We start from the raw sequence: 16,464 nt of genomic DNA on the forward strand, positions 1-16,464 counted from the left end.
AATTACCTTATAAGTGATTATGCAAAATAACGTAATACTTCATAGGTTCATGTCTGTGTATAAATGTAAGAAGATTTATATGTGAACTCTATGAGAAGTAAAAAGATGTGTTTTAGATATAACAATTTCCTTCAGATTAATGATTCAGCGTTCTACGTATAATTCAATCAAACATCTAATGTTGGAAACGACTTGTTTTATATGCTATTTTTGAAGATCATTGTAGTATATTAGGGGAATTCATATAATGCCATTATTTTCTATGATATTAAAAACAATGATATACTAATATGATATGATTTATTTATAATGCATCAACTTCAATATAGGTCGTATACATGAAAGGATACTTGATCTAGTCACCTGCTGAACTGAAATACATCTTCATATGCAATTAACCATAGTAACCGTAACCATAACCCAGTCCATATCCTAGACCATAATATCCATATCCAACAGTTGGGTAACCATAACCTACAGCATAACCGGCAGCTGGATAAGCATAGCCAACACCATAAATTCCTCGCTTATCTCTGGAGGCTTCTTCAGCGAAGGCAACAGCCACGAGGGCGAAGAGAGCGAGAAGACTCTACATACACACCAAAAGACAGTATTTAATAATCTATCACAAGAATATATTTTGTACTTCAGACATCTTAGTTTACAAGCTTATTCGAGTCCTTAAAATTCAAATGAAAATTTATTTGTCTTTCGAATAGTTAGTTATGATTTAGTTATATAAAAATATGTCAACAATAAAAGCAAGATCTTAATATAAAAAATAAGCAAAACAAGAAAATCTATAGTTGCAAAGTTGAATATAGCTACGTAAAATGTAATTTATTCTAAATTATACACAGTAGTAGTTTAAGGGAGCTTGGTGGCTCAGTGGTAGAGCGCTCACCTCTGGTACGTGGGGTATCCTGCTTTCATCTCCATCCAAGTAAGTTTGTGGTGAACAACATCGTGTCTGTGAGTTTTCTCGGAGCACTCCTGTTTCCTCATACATTCATTCCACCAATTCTTCCATTATCATGCACTTGCCTCAATTTATCGTCTCCCTTAGCCTAATGGGCATAATTGTGGGACTTCAAACTGAAATATATCATTTCATTTTTCAATAGTTGTTTAAAGTTTACTTACGAGAAATTTCATGGTTAGATTAGATGTAGTTTGCGTTGTTTGTCTTCAACCTAAAACTATACTAAAACTTCCAAAATGTACTGCTTTTATACTTACATTTCGCCCTTGGAAAATGTTATATGTTTATATGATGCTTTGTCATTTCCTTCTTTTTTAAATATTCATAATCAAAATCACATTATAGAGGTATTAATGTAGTATATCTGGTAAATATTAACCGATATAAATATTCAGTCATAAAATGTTAGAAAGTATATGTGACTAGTATTATGACAGGAAGAGAAACTCGCAATGGTCAGACAATGTAATGTATGTATTCCACTTGCTATCCTTCTATGGAATTTTAATCGAAATATTAAGGAATACGAAAAATCGAAATATACATGGTGTTACAAAACAATACCGACAACGTTTGGGAGGTGGTTACTGACACCAACATAGAACAAAAAGTATAGACCAACCTGGGTGCTCAAATGCTTCCTTTCGGAGTTATAGGCTGCCGAAAACATGAAAAAAAAAAAAAAAACTTTAGAGGTCCATAGTTCTAAAACTATGAAACCTATTCAAATATACAAGTTTCAGAATCCTACGGTACTTCCGGAACAAGTTTTACAGAGGTAGTTGGTGAGTACTTCAAGGTATATGCCCGTAGCCAAACTCTCTCTATAAAAACTGTTGCGTGAGCACCTTAGGGTTCTGAAACATGCATTTGTGGATAGCGCACATATCCATGGTCCCTTAGAATACGTATTTAAAAATTCTTTCTTATCACTTGTTTCCATTGCAAAGGAGTTTCATGTCCATTTTTTTTAGCTGTAATTTGATCGTTATGTTGATGAGGTTGTCAGTTTTAATTAATAGCATAGATATGAAAGAGAAAAATCTTAAAAACAGGGTCAGCCATTATAAAAAGTTACTAACTTCCCAAATGCAATAATTAGTGCAATAGTGATCAGTGACGTAACCAGAAATATATCATAGAGAGCATTAATAATTGTCGTAACGAAGAAATGTTCTTATATATATATATATATATATATATATATATATATATATATATATATATACCAAGCATTATATGTGGCGTCACCAGCTGAATGTGGGCCATATGGTCGGTTAGAGTACTTCATGGGCTCGTGTGACACGGAGTATAGTGTTTTAATATCAGTACACAGAGGTGATACGAATTGCATGTGAGATAGATAAGGTACAAATTATACTATTTTCAGTTTTTCTTGGTTACGCAGTATTGAAATACAGATGAAATTTGCTAAGAAATAATAAATTAAACTTCCTGACGCTAGCCCACTTTCAAGTGCGTGATGACCAGCCAGTGCATCGGTTCCCAGGTGCCATTATTTCTGGCTCTCTGAATCGGAGTTCGCTACATTTTAATTCTGGCAGCTACCCAAATGTCTCATGATTCTTGGTCAAAACCAGAAACTTTTGGTTCTCCCAGAGAGAGAGAGAGAATAAAACCTAAATTTTCTTTTCATTAGATTGTTTTCTTTTAAATAGTATAATGTAACTATTTTATATTCTTTTCAAGGTCAGGAGGGTAAATAATGACTGAAACTTTTCATATTTATTACTGTACAAAGTATATACATTTTAAATATATCTTTATTATTCAAGCAACTGGGCAAATCGCGGCATAATGGGCAGCTAAATCTAAAAGTAAATCAATGGATGATTTGGAGTTTAGCGTCCCTGTCATCACTGAGACGCAGAGACATAGCTTAACGTGGAATCTGAACCACGTCAAATCCCTTCGGAATAGTCTTTGCCTGTTCTTTACCGCAGGTAAAATTATTAGTCATTTTTACCTGAAAAACTTCTTACGTGTAATTAATTAATATGAAAGTTTCGATCTTTTATGCTCAATTTACGATATTACCATCATAAAAATTCCATACTTCCGATGTGTATGACGGTGATTTCTCTGTGAGCAGATGAAATGTATTTAATGTTGTCTACGACACGATAAATAGCCTTTCCTCGTTTCGTCTCGAAAATTTTGTAGAAGTTTCGTCTCGTCTTGTCTCGCTTCTAGAAGAATTCTAAGTCTTCTCTTCGATTCTTGAAAACCTTTTTCTCGTCTCTATTTGTAAATTTGTTATTAAGTTTGAACCCAAAACTTGTTATCCTTAATTTTATCTGGAAGTTACCAGAATCTATCCACGCCATAAGGGATTCAATTTTCTCATTACTTTTGCTTATCAAAATTTTTGATGCTGTGGTATACTACACGTAGACTTTGGCCATAATATTCATATCTATATTCATATCCAAGCTCGTACTCGGGACCATAGTATCCGTATTCAACAGCTGAATAACCATAACCAACTGCATAGGATAGGCATAGCCACCATAAACTGCCCGCTTATTTCTGGAGACATTTTTCCGAAAAAGGCAACGGTCACAGGGGCAAAGAGAACAAAGAGATCCTATGAAAGGAATACATTACAAAATAAAACAGTTTAGGTAACTTAATTTTGTTTCAGAAGCAATTTTATTATACGTCCTCAGAGCAAGTATGAAGTTCTTCTTCTTGTACTTTCCTCCCAATCTACGTTACCGATGAAATAACCACTTAGCGTTGATCGATCGGGCAAAAATTTTGTTCAATATTAAGTAAATTGTATTTTATATAGGATATTCCACAAATTACGATTACTGACAATCTGTTGAAATTGACCTCAATGCGTGAACTAAAGATATTATGAAATTTCAATTATGTTTTCTTCTCTGTATTTTTACATGCCTACCAAAACCTTACTCTCTATTAGAACTATAATAGGTAAACTCTATTTTGTGCAGGGTGTTCCAAAAGTAGTACAATGTTTGACAATTTGATAAAAATTTGACCTCGATGTGCGAACTCAAGATTAAAAAAGAATAAATTTTTCGAACCACCCTAGTATATATATATATTGATTTGTGTGTGTTTGTGTTCTGCCCCATAACTCTGGAACGCCTGGTCTAATTTTAAACAAACTCTCTACACGTATTATTATTTTCAGTTTGGGAAAGAGTAGGGTAAGACCCCATAGCACAACTAGTTAGGGAGAATGGGGGAAAACATAAAAATGATGGAAATTGACCGATATTAGTGCCGAATCCATACGTTTTGGGGTTCATAAGCTGATTGGTGACAGTTCCCATGTCTCAAAGTCCAAGTTCACCCAGTGCAGGGCAAGACCTGCCTAGCACTTCTAGGGGGTAGGAAGAGTGGCATGTTAAATGATCGAAAATTTCTGAAAATAATGTCGATTCCGTAGTATTCCTAGTCACCGAAATGAGCAGTGACACTTTTAATTGTGTCTAAATCCAAATTCTGCCTCCAATAATATTCTTGAAGGGGGAGGGCTTATTGTAAATGAGCAATATTAGTGTCACTGTTTCCGTAGTTTTCCATAGTTGTCAGCGTCTCTGTATTGATTAGTGATAGTTTTGGTCTCCTCTAAGTCCAAATTCTGCTCCCTGCTAAGAAAAGATCCAGACTAGCACTCCTATACGAAGGGGGAGGGGGACAGTAAATATGATCGAAAGCGACCGATGTTAGTGTCGAATCAATAGTTTTCGTGCTCGGTTAGATAAATCGTGACAAGTCCGATGCCATTTAACTCCGATCTAAGCCCCTATTTGCACCCGAGGAATGGCATACTGATATATAAAATTGTTGAATTCGACCGATCTTAGTGTTATGGTAAGAGCTGATGTCACACGTTCTCTACTAGGGATCTGGCAACACCACTATCCACGTGCTGCCACCTACTATGTAAGTGCAGCGCAAGCACGAGTCTCTCGTTTCTTCGTACCGGTACAAGTTCGGTAGGTAGCAATGGGGGAAGCGCCCCATGGAATAGGATTGATGCCAAATGGAAGATAAAGTTTAATTTAGGATTTCAGTTCTCTTTGGATTCTAGTTTACTGAGGGGTTTGTTACAAAGTAATTGGTGACAGTGTTGTGCTCCAAGATAAAGACAATTTAGTGACCTGTGAAGCGAAAGAGAACTGATAGTTCTGTAGAATCTTTAAAGCTAAGTAGCTGAACATAATTTTTTCCCTAAACAATATCCATTTTTCAACTTCTGCATAATGTTTTGTAATTTTTCGCCAATATATATTCTTGGAAGTTAAACCAAGAGTTTCATTTTTGTTTGCATCCCTAGATTTCATCATCCAGATATGTTACAGGTAAAAGATGCGGACGCTCCTTTCGTTGCCTGGCAATGTGCCCGTTAAACGACCTCGTACGTTGAACGATCACAGTGTCGAATCATTAGTTTTCAGCGTCGCTAAGTGAATTGGTGGCAGTTTTGATCCGTTTAAGTTCAAGTTCAGCTCCCATTAAAGGCAAGATACCCTTAGCCCTCCTAGGTTGTGTAGGAGGGGCAGAGATAAAAATGATAGAAGAAACTACCGATATTAGTGTCGATTCCATAGTTTTTGTTGTCGCTTACATAGAAAGTGACCCTCTAGATACCATTTAAGTTAAAGTTCAGCTTCCATTTGCACTCTGAAAAGGATGTGAAATTGTGGCATGTAAAAGCAGTTGAAAATGACTCTATATTAGTGTAGAGTCCAAACTTTTGCGGTCGCTGAGTTATATAATAATAAATAAACAAAAAAAAAAAAAAAAAAATAGCGACCGCACTTTCGATGCCGTTTAAGTCTAAGTTCAGCCCATTAGTACTGCTGTGGGAAGGAAATGGTGACATGAAAAAAATAATCAAAAACAGCAGATATTAGTATCGAATCCATAGATTTCGGATTTCTTAAGTTGATTGTCGACACTCCCTGTACCAGTTAAGTCTCTATGTTTAACTCTCATTAGCACCCTTGGAGTGATGGGAAGGGGTTGAGGTGTAAAAACAATCAAAATGACGTTATTAGAGTCGAACCCATAGTTCTGGATGTCGCTAAAATTAATAATTACAATCTCGATACAACTTTTTCACTGTTGTCATACTTTTAAAAACGTGAAAAGTTGGAAGCCGGACTATTGAGTAAACTTATTTCTAAATTTACATGGTAGACTTGAAGTTTCAAATTCTTTTTCACAACCAGGCTATTTGAGACAGGTATATAACTTAATGCCCGATCCGATACCTATGATCTCTCACCGAGAATCGAGTCCGGATACACTAACAGTGTAACTAGGAGGGTGTTTTTTTTTTTTTTTTTTTTTTTTTTACCATTACGGCATATTTAACAAGTACTTTAACTTCTGAAAAGTTTGTGTTACGTCGACTCAAAACTAGAGCTTACCAAATACTTTTATTCACACTTTACAAGTGACTTTCATATTTTGTTCCTTTGCAGTTGAGAAATAGTTGTATATTTGTGTATTGCTGCTACTTTATCAAATTTTAAATAATTTACACTGTAAAAAATATTTACACCAAAAACAGAATCAAATGAAAAGAGAAATAATTAGCAAATTATAAGTGTATTTTATTTATGAATAGTTAAACTTTTGTAAGAAATGTTTCAACATTATGCATACTCTTGATACTTGCATTATAACTTCCAACTGGAAAGTTAACCGTAGTAACCATATCCATATCCCAAACCATATCCAAGACCATAGTATCCATAGCCAGCTGCTGGGTAACCATAACCAACGGCATAGCCCACTGATGGATAAGCATAGCCAACACCATAAACTCCTCGCTTATCTCTGGAGGCTTCTCCAGCAAAGGCAACAGCCACGAGGGCAAAGAGAGCGAAAAGAGCCTTTAAAAAATGAAATCAGTTTTAATATTAAGAAAAAAATATTCTTATATAAAAATTACACAATACCAGTGTTGTTCTTTACATAGAATTGCTACACATACTCTGTAATTTCACATTTCATACACTGCAAACAATGCAGAAACTACTTTTAGACACAATAGGACACTGTACACATTACCTACACTCTTTGAATACCTCCAGATGTACTGTGTTGTCCAAGTATGTCCCAGATGTATGTACAAAATGTAAAAAATGTATGTATGTCATCACTTTGTTTTCGAACTGTTTGCTTACAAGAAGTGTTTTAAATATGTCATACTAGATACTATTTTCAAAGAATGAACGCTTTTGGACACGCGAACACACTTTATAAATTCACACTTGATATACTTTTTATATTTCCCTCTCAACATCTGTACTAAAAGTGATTAAATGCTGTTGTATTTTTTACTGTGCAGTAACTGTTACAATAATTCACTAACAATATACAAGACATAATAAACACGTATATTATGTTATTTATATTCGCTAATGAATATTTAGCTTAGATACGTACAAAATTCCTCTCTACGTCTAAATGAAATAAAAATAGACATGTTTACTTACTAAGAATTTCATGGTAGTTTTTTCCTAGTGATCCTGTTACTTTTCCTTAAGAAGAGAACTGATTAAAGTGACAAACAACACAGCTTTTATATCTGTAAGTTAACCTTGTGTTTCTCTAATTAGAATTTTTATATATTCATATGCTCTTCCTTTCTGATATTACTTAACATTTTATTACATACACACGGGTGTTAATAACATAATTAATATAATAATTTATTCATTCTTATAATCCTTTGTAATTTACTTTCTTTATAGAAAATAAGAATATCAAACTAATAATTTCGTAAATAATGGATATTTTGTTTTAATCCTTTTCTAAGAAATGCTGTCAAGGACATTGATGTATGCTGTCTTTAAAAATCCAGATATTACACAGATGTTTAAGAACAAATTTGTTCTCAGCTTTATTAGAATATCAAGTGTAGTCTACGAGAATTACTTACCTTTTTATCTTTTCTTTTCTTTTTTCTTTTTTTTTATAAGACGACTTCAAAAACGTTTAAATATCAAATTATGGCTCTAAACTTTTTAAATAATTTAAACCCTCATTTTGTTCCCTTGTTACTAGCTTAAGCATTTTGCTTAGGCGTTGATCAGTGGCCCCTGATTATATAGATTACGCTTATGTAGATTATATATTTTATATACGTATATAAATTATAATGAAGTCCTTTCCTTTGAATAACGATACATGGAAAATTTCTGCATCATTGTTAGGATTATGTGTGTCACTGTTAGAATTATGAGTGTTATTGTTAGAATTATGAGTGTTATTGTTAAGATTATGAGTGTTATTGTTAGGATTATGAGTATTACTGTTAGAAATATGAATGTTATTGTTAGGATTATGAGTGTCACAGGTAGTGTTATGCGATTACTGTTAGAATTATGAGTATTACTGTTAGAAAAATAAGTGTTACTGTTAAGATTATGAGTGTCACAGTTAGGATTATGAGTGTTATTGTTAGCATTATGAGTGTTATTGTTAGAATTATGAGTATTACTGTTAGAAATAGGAGTGTTGCTGTTAGGATTATGAGTATCACAGTTAGGGTTATGCGATTACTGTTAGCATTATGAGTGTTACTATTAGAATTATGTGTGTCACTGTTAGAATTATGAGTGTTATTGTTAGGATTATGAGTATTACTGTTAGAAATATGAGTGTTATTGTTACGATTATGAGTGTCACAGTTAGGGTTATGCGATTACTGTTAGGATTATGAGTATTACTGTTAGAAATACGAGTGTTGCTGTTAAAATTATGAGTGTCACAGTTAGGGTTATGCGATTACTGTTAGGCTTATGAGTGTTACTGTTAGGATTATGTGTGTCACTGTTAGAATTATGAGTGTTACTGTTAGGATTATGAGTATTACTGTTAGAAGAATGAGTGTTACTGTTAGGATTATGAGTGTCACAGCTAGGGTTATGTGATTACTGTTAGGATTATGAGTATTACTGTTAGAAATATGAGTATCATTTGGTCTTATGAGTGTTCCTATTAGGAATGTGTGTGTCACTGATAGGAGCATAGGTGCCATTCTTAGGATTATGTGTATCACTGTTAGGTGTATGTGTGTCACTATCAGGAGTATATGTGTCACTGTTAGGATTATGAGTGGTGTGTCATTGTTATGAGTATATGTGTCACTGTAAGGATTATTCTTATCACTGTTAGGAGCATGTCACTGTTATCACTTATATAACCATGAGTGTTCTATTAGGAGTATGTGTGTCACTATTGGAAGGAATCGTGCAGCAATCTTCTACTCACCAGTATATATTTGTGATGCAATATACAAATAATCTATTCAAGCAGAACGAAAACTAACAACTGTATCAAACTAGCAACTAATACCCTACTTTTTTACCTCCTAAAAATCACTTTTTCGTTTTTCTCGGAAAGTACACATGAAATTATACCCTTAAGCATGTCATTTGTTCAGTTCGATGTGGTCTACCAGTTGCTAGGGAGTCTTATCTGGACAATACGATAGTTACACAAAAATTAGTTTAGGAATTTATCAAAATTTTGGATTATATCTCATTAACCATACTGTATACTGACGAATTATAGGTGTCGTAATAAAAAAAAATCTTGATTAATGTACATTTCAGTATCAATTTTATCTTAATGTGTAACACTTGGAAATCCCATAGTAATATAACCTTTCTCATGTCTACAACAAATTTTTTCCCTGATTCTCCTAGAAAACTACGTTCTCGGACAGTAGTGTTCTACTTAAGTACTAGTGAAACACTCGCATTTAAGATGGTAACGTACGGTAAAAGATACATGCTGCTTGCATATCCGGACTGTGGTACCATCTTAAATACGGGTGTTTCACTTCGTGATCTTAGTGTATCATAGTGTTTATAGTGTTTTCTAGTGTCTAAACAGTATCTTATGTGTGTCAGTGTTGTGGTGCAGTTACCTTTCACTAATTACAATTGTGTATTTTCTCAAAATAATCTTCCAGATTATTTTTTTTCCAGTGTGGGGGGTGCAAGGATCCCCACATCACGACAGACGCCTTCAACTCAACACGTGCTATTGATAATAAACAACCTAGCAGACAAGAAGCCGACACGGAAGACACCGAGGAACACCAAAAGAAGACGGACCTCACGGAAGGACCCGAAGAGGTCAAATAAAAGGAGGACTACCGAGGGACCCGGCATCAGTCGACCAATTGATCGCCTAATTCTAACCTACTGAATCCGATTCTAACCTACAATCTGCCAAAGTGTTCTTGATACTGCCATGAGTGGAAGGGATACCCGGCAAAACATTTAGTATTCCTTCACTTGGTCATTGAGGAAGAGACATTGAATTAGAGACAATTATATTTATTATATTTTGTAATAGAACTTGGTGAAGGGCAAAAGACACCCAGTCTATCATTTGACTCTACCAAAACATTACAATATATAACTACTCATTTCGTAATTTTATTAAAATAATTAAGCTATTAAGATAAAATAGTACTATTATAATAAGTATTTTGTTTATAAAACTTATACAAGGATACCGAAAAATTCCGCACCATAGAAAAATGGTGTTTTATGCGTTCTTTTGTTCTAGGAAATGACACTGTCGCATTACGAATGTGTGGGATTAATACTGCTGTGTGGGCATACCAAGAATGCAATGTACTATGCTTTTTCGGTGGGCGATGTGGCTCAGTAGTATAGCGCTTACCTCTGGTACATGGAGTTCTTGGTTGGATCCCAGCTCGCAAAAAGTGGACTTTGTGCGTGGGTTTTCTCGGGGTTCTTCCGTTTCCTCCCACGTTCATTCCACTATTTCATTCATTTCTCATCATCGCCGTCTTCTTTAGCCTAGCCGGCATAATCGTGGGACGTAAAACAAAGATTTTGTACTATACTTTTTCGGGGAGTATGTTTGATATCTGATATGCAGTGTTAATACTTGCGATATTACTCACCTTCGCACAAGAATCAAGAAGTAAGGAGTATGAGAATCAAGGAGTATGCGAAGCAATTGGCCCTAACTATCTCTTTCGTGTGCTCGACAACTTGGGATTCCACTTAGAAAAATGTGTAAAACCAGGGAAGTCCGCAGGACTTTTTCCAAGGGGAAATGAAAGACCGATTTCAAAGGAGCCAAAAGACCGATACGTAAACACAGTCGCGAATATACGCACACTTCGATGCATGCTTGCATATTATACATAATATTAAACAACATTTAAATAAGCACATATCCTTATTAACTACTGCATCCTAGGGGTATATCGATTGGTGAAATAGTAATCGATTCTAGCGCATTGTTAATCCCGGGATTGGCAAACTCCATGTCATCAGTGGAGCAAGAGAACAAAGTTGGTTGGAGATTAACACTGCGCTAGAATCGATTATTCTTTCTTCAATCAATATACCCCTAGGCTGCAGTAGTTAACAAGAATATGTGCTCATTTTATTGTTGTTAAATATAACGTATTGTATGCACGCGTGTATCGAAGTGTGCGTATATTCGCGACTGTGTTTACGTTGGAAATTATTGTGCCTGGGTAAAAATGGTTTTAGAAACAAATTATGCACTCTGTACGTGCACTTTGTATTAGTTAAACAGTAAAGCTTCAGAGCGTAAGCTATATCAGTCACACCATGACGAGTAAGTGAGTAGGTATATGCAGGGCCGGATTAACCCGGCACAGGGCGCGTGGTGAGGCAATCCCTCACTCCTTGCTTTCCCCATGTACTACTGCGCAATGGTTATGCGCACGTGTATATCCTTCTATGTATTCCAAGTTCACTATTTTTAGCTTCAATCTGCAGCTACAGATTGTTGATGAAGAATCGTTGTTTTTGTTAGCAGTGAATTGTTAGAAGCTTTGCAATTCAGTGAGATTTTATCTCACCTTGCGCCCTGTTACGTTATTATTTCTGGCAGTGTTGAATACTACAAATACATTGCTGTAGGTAAATATAATAAACTATGGATGACAAAACTGCACAGAAAGTGTTACAATGGATGGATGAGATGGAAAGGGAGATGAACATAAGGGAAGACGCAGTTGAAAGTGCAAGTGAAATAATGGACAGTTGCAGTGACAATGAAGGGGATAACGTTGAGCAAGTTGAACAAAGTAGTGAAAGTGAGTTTTCGGGAATAGAAACAGAACCCGATGTTGTAAATTCTGACCAAGTTGTGAGAGATAGACCTATATATACAGCGAAAGATGGAGTTACAACGTGGAATGTTCACTCCAGAAACACGACGCATAAAACTAGGCATAGAAATCTCGTGAGACATTTACCAGGTGTCAGAGGGCAAGCACGAAATGTAAAATCGCCAATGGAAGCATGGCATTTATTTTTCCCTGAAGACACTATAAAACAAATTGTGGAATATACGAATCTAAAATTAGCAGAAATGCGTATAGGAATAACACGTGAAAGAGATATTCGTAACACTGATTATGAAGAAATGTTAGCTCTATTAGGTTTGCTGTATTTATCGGGTATGATGAAGAGTTCTCGTTTAAATCTAGATGACTTATGGGCAACTGACGGAACAGCTCCAGAATTGTTTCGTTTGGTCATGTCTCAGAAAAGGTTTCGTATGCTTCTACGCGCCCTGCGTTTTGATGACATCAACACCAGACAGCAGAGAAAAGAAGAAGACAATTTAGCTCCAATACGGACATTATTTGAAGAATTCGTATTGAAATGTGCGGCCTACTGGACACCACATGAACATGTAACAATTGATGAAATGCTTGAATCTTTCAGGGGAAGATGCTCTTTTCGATGTTACATGCCAAATAAACCGGCAAAATATGGCATTAAAATATATTCCTTAGTGGACGCACATGTCTACTACACAATGAAAATGGAGATTTATCCGGGAACACAACAGCCGCGAGGACCATATGTTCAGGACAACAGTGCGCACGCAGTTGTCAAACGTCTCATCGAACCCATTACTAAATCTGGCAGAAATGTGACAACAGACAATTTCTTCACATCAGTTCCTTTAGCGCTAGATCTTCTAAAGAATCACGGATTAACACGGGTTGGAACTCTAAGAAGTAACAAACCTCAGATTCCGGTTGAGTTCCTGAGCACAAAGGGAAGACCGCCATTTTCAAGCATGTTCGCTCATGCAGAAGATATGTCACTTTGTTCATATGTGTCAAACAGAAGAAAAAATGTGCTATTACTCTCCACAATGCATGAAGGAGAACACATTGATGAAGCAACAAAGGAGCAGGCTAAACCGGAAATAATTACATTTTATAATATGATGAAGAGTGGTGTAGACTGTGTGGATGGGCTAAAGAGTCTCTACACAGTTGCAAGGAAAACCAACAGGTGGCCGTTACGTATCTTCTACACACTCCTTTATATTGGTGCTCTAAACAGCTACATCATATATAGATTTAACTGTGAAAATGCTGACGCAAGGAGACTCTATCAGAAAAGTTAGCAATGGAACTCTGCAAGCCATACCTCACTAGAAGAGCAACAATACCATGCTTGCCTACACTTTTGCGATCACAGATAAGAAGGATCCTGGGTGACTCTCCAGCACCTGTGCACTCCGAGGCACCAGCAGGGAATAGTGATAAAAGGAAATGTGGCTTCTGTCCCAGGAAGAAAAATCGATACACCAAAACATGTTGTGCAGACTGTCTTGTCCCAGTGTGCAAGGAGCACGCACCAGCTGTTCTCTGTTGCAGGTGCCGAGGGCGTGAACAACATGAAGACAGTGAGTGATAATTGCCACATTCCGAAAGGATTTTCCTCGGTTTGAATAAACTGTTTATCATTTTGTTCATTTGTTTGTTTCTCGTGATTCTGTATCTTTACTGTATTATTCAGTGTTGGAAAATTATTGATTTTTTTTTATTGTGTAGTGATATCAATAAACAATGTAAAATACCCTGCATATATGACTAAAATATTCTAAAGTTGTAAATTTACAATAAAATTCACAATTAAATCTTAAACTGTGTTAATAAGAGGGATTTTTCCATTACTTTCATAGGTGAGAGAAAATCTCACCACGCGCCCACTTGCGATACTAGTAACCACGCGCCCGGTGCCGGGTTAAGGGAGAGGCTTAGAGGTCCGTAGACCCGGGCCTCCAGGTAAACCCGGGGCCTCCACTCTGATCAAAATCTCAACTGGCTGCAAAATCTCAAAAGGATTCATATAAGATACAATCATCATCATAAGATAAAATATGACCAAAAATATGAAAGAAATTTCTGCGTTTGTTACATCCATTGTCTTAATAAATTAGCATCAATCAGTTTTAAAAAGGAGGATAGAATATTTTTTCCACAGTGTATGAGAATCATGATACATATTTTCTCGTTCAGCACAAGTATTTTGCAGCCTCATGCAATTATAGAATATCCAGTCCCAATCCCAGCAGAAAAATTAAGTCACTACATAGATACACAACAGTTTATGTTTGTTTTATGTCCGTCTGTTAATAAACTTTGTATGCGTGGAGTCTTGTAAAATTTTTGACCACAATAGTAGGTTATTTACTTCGTGTATTCCCTTTACTTTCCTACTGTACTTTCACAGAAATATATTAAGCGAAATCAACAGAGGCCATATATTTTTTCTAGCTCCTGGCCTCCAGATGGGTTAATCCGGTCCTGGATACACGAGTTGAAAGTCATGCACGTTCTTATCGCCAAGGTTGTGTAGCGTAGTTAGCAAATCGATCAAATAAATGAAGGATTTTGGGTTTGTTTTGATTTTTTTTCTGAGTCTATATCGATGAGATTTTGTGCTACTCCACTCCAAAAATGAATTACTATAACTTTCGTTATCGTTTCAAATGGTGCACACGTACTTACAAGTCGAAATGGATAAGAATGAAATGGTCAAACGAAAATATGAACAAGGATGTTTCAGATGTATTGCGTGAATATGTGTGCAGCGGCAGGCCTCTTCAAGGTGCTTTATACGACATTACAAAATAGGATTTCGAGTGTTAGAAGAAGCCAGGCCCTTCAAGAAGAAAAATCATTAGAAATGCCGTTGAACATCCAAATATCCTTTCGAAAAATGAGGAGAAAGATTTGGTGGAGATATTGCAGGATTATGGGAAGTAGTGGTTTGGAATTAAATCTGCAGTAGTTAAACAGACTGGGTCTTATGCAGAGTCGTTCTGACGCGTGATTAGTGCCATACTAAAGAGTTCGACTAACATATGTTTCTTGTAGTAGTCAAGGCTTTAGTATGATGCTGATCATACGTCAAAAACGACTCTGCATAAGGCGGATTATATTTATGCATGCAGTAAAACATAAAGTCCGCCATCCTTATGGTAAATAGAAAGACATGTGACGACGTTTGGTTTTCTGGATTTATGAAGTGACATCCCGATCTTTCGTTTAGAAAACCGGAGGGTCTTTCCAAGGTTAGGGCTCAGAGAATCAATAAAAGAGTTATAGAGTATATAAGATTTTTTCTTCTTTTACTTATATTGCAGAACCGCATTGAACGTGGTTCCTAATATGATTCTTACACCAAAATGTGTCTTAACATGTGATGTTGCTAGTGAACAGAATTACCCCATAGTTTTGGAAAATTTTGAATGTGTGGTGTTTCATTTTGCCCATTTTTACAACTATTGGAAGTGTAAATATATAAATTTCAATTGTGCACTTTTTTAGGCAAAATAAGACTGTTTTGGAATAAATTAACTATATTTGGGAGAAAGTCATTTTTCTATTTTTTGGGTCGAATGTGAAATAATCGGTATAGCAACAGGCTACCCTACAGCAAATTAATTATAGTACTACCATATTTAGTAAAAGTATATTATGTATGTGAGAGCAAATGAGTATATTTTGACATGCACTTCCAAGAACTGAACATCCTTCGAAAACCCAAGGGGATCCGACCCTCTTTGCTCCCACTTGCGGTCGGCAAGGTGTGGAACTCAACGGAAAGCAGATTGACCAAATATTGTGTATGAAGCGAGAATATCAAATACTGTTGTTATTACATCAGGAGTTCTTTCATTCTAAACTACTGTATTTTACTGGCAACATATATATTGCCTGTTTAGCCAGGATTTCGTAATTGGGGGGAGAGGGCGTGACATGAAATTCTGTGGTTATCGCAGCTTGAAATTTCCGAAAGCTTGAAATTTCCGTGACTAGTAGCAGAAATTCTGAGAACTCCGTAACGTTTCTATAAATTTAAAATTCCCTGAATTTTCCAGGATATCCCACTCATTCGCCACGGTGTATTGCAAGTAACCAAACGCTTGCTGTACCTTTTATTTTTAACGCAGATTCTTCTTGTTCTCGATTCTTTTTGTTTCATTCTTCCTTATTTTTTTCATATCTGGTTTTGAAGGAGGGTCCCTACCCCCGGACCCCTTCCTTGGCTACGTGTCTGCGTCAATCATTTTGACAATAATAGAGGGAGCAAATCATTTGAAAATTATATTTCAAATTTTTTACC

At 35.8% G+C, this 16,464-nt stretch overlaps 1 long non-coding RNA gene across 1 annotated transcript; it reads right to left on the bottom strand.

Annotated features, from left to right (window-relative positions):
• Positions 1 to 6,582: 6,582 nt before the first annotated feature.
• LOC145694097 (uncharacterized) lies at positions 6,583 to 7,537 on the bottom strand. The gene is made up of 2 exons (XR_014132930.1): positions 7,492 to 7,537; positions 6,583 to 6,885 (listed from the first exon to the last, which is right to left on the bottom strand). It is a non-coding gene; the product is annotated as an uncharacterized LOC145694097 (long non-coding RNA).
• Positions 7,538 to 16,464: the final 8,927 nt, after the last annotated feature.

This window comes from Thermobia domestica, chromosome 9, assembly GCF_964235325.1.
Source record: "Thermobia domestica chromosome 9, izTheDome1.hap1.1, whole genome shotgun sequence".
NCBI lineage: Eukaryota > Metazoa > Arthropoda > Insecta > Zygentoma > Lepismatidae > Thermobia > Thermobia domestica.